The following is a 3,060-nucleotide window of genomic DNA, read 5'->3' as shown; positions in this document are numbered from 1 at the left end:
CTCCCCAGGCTTCTGGTGCACTTTAGCCTAGGGGCAGGGAAGATCTTTAAAATTTACATTCGCATTACAGTGTGGAACAGGAAGAGTGAGGAGAGGTGGACAAGGACCTGGGAGCTATCTTGCCTTTGAACCCAGGTGACAGTTTGGTGAATTCAGGTAGGATCTGGGACCATGGAAGGGGATCCAGGGAATCTGAGAGACCATCCCAAGTCAAACTGAAAGAAGACTTTACTTATATACTGTGTACTAACTGAGAAATTGTTGTTTACTAGTGACCTAAGGGTAGAGGGCTTGTGTATTTTCTGATGATTGAATAGTGAATAAGTGACTGAATAAGTGACTGATTGAGTTAACTTAGTGTGCCTCATGACTGGAGAACTTTGACTACTGTACTTTGTGTCCCTTAAGGAGGCAAATCTCCTTAAGGATGATTGAATGATTGATTGACTAAATGAATGTACCTTGTTCAAAACTTTGTGACCACTGTGGTAAAAACTATGTGGCTATTTTAGTGATAAGCTGGTGTGAATGCTGTATTTTGATTTTCTGTAATAAGTTGTAATATTGTGAATGCTGTACCTTGATTTACTGTGAATGTTTTGCTCTGGTTTGTTATTGAATAAATAGAGTGTTCACTATACTATGTAATAAGAACCTTAAAAGCTGTTCACAGTAGCATTCTTCTGGAAAGCTGCTCATGCTTGGATTTACAAAGGTCACACCCAAAAGTAGCTCATTGCTCTTTGGGTCATCAGTGTTGTGTTGATTCTGGTGTTTCTATGATAATCATATCAAACTCTGACCACTTCTAACTAAGCACAACACTGACCTAAACACTGACTCCCAGATTCCTATGGCTTGCTCTCCTAACCTTTCAAAACTTCCAAGGTCAACATGTTTTACTGCTGCCGCCAGGCAGTGAGGTATTGCAATGATATAGCACTGGGTCTGGAGTCAGGAAGACTTGAGTTTAAATTCAACCTCAGACATTTACTAGGTGTGTGACCCTGAGTAAGTCACTTAACTCCTGAGTGCCTTAGTTTCCTCAACTATAAAATGAGGATAATGATAGCACCTACCCTACAGGGTTGTTGCAAGGATCAAAAGAGATAATATTTGTAAAGTGTTTAGCACAGTGCCTGGCACATTATAGGCACTTGATAAATATTTATTTCTTACCTTTCTACAGGTTGAACCCTAATAGATATCCCCAATAGATAAGTGGTTAAAGGATATGAACAAACAGTTCTAAGAAGAATTACAAACTATTAATAACCAAATGAAAGAATGCTCCAAATCACTAAAAAAAAAAAAATTAGAGAACTGAAAATCAAAATAACCCTGAGATTTTACCTCACAGCCTCCAAATTGGCAAAGGTGATAAAAGATGAGAATAACAAGTACTGGTGGTTGCATTGTTGGTGGAGCAGTAGATAGTTTGGTACAATCATTTTGGAAAGAAAGATAGAACATACAAATAAAATTATTAAAATGTCCATACCCTTTGACCCAGAGATTCCATTACTAGACTTATATCCCAAGGAGACCACTGAAGAAGAAATATACACCAAGATATTTATGGCAGCACTTTTTGGTAATTGTGGGGATGAAGGGGGTAAAAATGCCTAGGGAATCAGCAGCTAGTTGATATTCAAACTCCTCCTGGCAGGGAAATGATGCTTTCAGTCTTTCCTTCAGACCTTCTTTTGACAGGGTCATTCAGGGGATTTGAGCCTCCTTGAGGCTTCTTCATTTAGCAGAATCAAGAGGCTCCTTACAATTTATCTCTCATCACCTCCAGTAAACTAAGTACTGCCTAAATGAAGTCAAAAGAAGGTAAGACAAAGGAGGAGGTCACTGAAGCTGCTGACAGCCTCTATAGACAATCCAATGACCTCATAAAAGTTCATTTAGCAATTTCATAGTTACTCCAAGGCACAAACTCATGATTCTCCCAGAAGTGATCTTCCCACGTTTTCCACAAGCCATCCCAAGAGTTCTTTACAGTAGGACCAAATTTCAGAGAGTATCTGGTTCAACTCATACATGATCAGGACTTTATAGCACATCCCCCCCAAAGGGGTCATCTACTCTCACTTAAAAACCTCTAAGGAAAGTAGACATCCTGAGGCAGCTCATTAGTTATTTGGTTCACTTTTTCCCTTTTTGGAGAGTCACTAATGGGGATAGAAATATTGCTTAAAGGGGAAATTTCTACTCAGGGTTCATAGTACATTATGACTAAGCGGTTTGTGCCCCCAGTGGATATTTACAGGTGCTGATACTATACTACCTAAAATTTGCCATTCTAGGACTCATTCAGACCATCAGAGGAGACAACAGATTGAGATCATTGGGGTTTGATAACATTACATTTTATATGACTAAGAAGTAGAGTTAGAAGGTAGAATAGAGTTTACTAGAAAACATCTCTACCAGTATGAAACAACCTGCCCAGGACAAGTCAGTTAATTGATTTCACAGGATATCTGAGTTTTCAGCAGCTTAGGCCATTCTTTTTTTTAAGCAATCAGGGTTAAGTAACTTGCTCAAAAGCAATTGGGGTTAAGTAACTTGCTCAAGATTACACGGCCAGGTGTTTCTGGGTGGGTGCTAAGTGTCTGAGCCCGGGATTCGATCTCCAGATCTTCTCAACACTGGAGCCGGTGCTCTTACTCGCTGTGCTACCTGGCCGCCCCTTAGGCCATTCTTAATATCTTTTTTCTCAGAATGAGACATAGTTGGGAGAAGGGGGAAGGGAGGAAAAGAGTTTCTATTTTATGTCTTATTACATTGCCTTGCACACAATCCATTTGACAAATGGTTGTCTGAATGAATGAATGAATGAAATGCTGAGAAATGAAGTTTCATCCTTATCCATATTTCAGCTAGCAAAACAAAAGTCACAAGTAAAATGTCATTTATTCCCTATGTCTACCCTCAAAGAGAAATAGAAAAATCTAAGAGAACATAAGATTTTTTTCGTTGACATGGGACATAAGGTATTATCAGGTATGAGAAATTAGTCTCAGGGAGCCCTCTCCAGGCACAGACATGGGG

The sequence above is a fragment of the Petaurus breviceps genome, unplaced genomic scaffold (genome assembly GCF_028583685.1).
Source record: "Petaurus breviceps papuanus isolate PSGF00001 unplaced genomic scaffold, PetGlider_PUasm1.0 90537, whole genome shotgun sequence".
Taxonomy (NCBI): domain Eukaryota; kingdom Metazoa; phylum Chordata; class Mammalia; order Diprotodontia; family Petauridae; genus Petaurus; species Petaurus breviceps.
The sequence above is the reverse complement of the archived record's forward strand: the minus strand, read 5'-3'. Positions refer to the sequence as shown.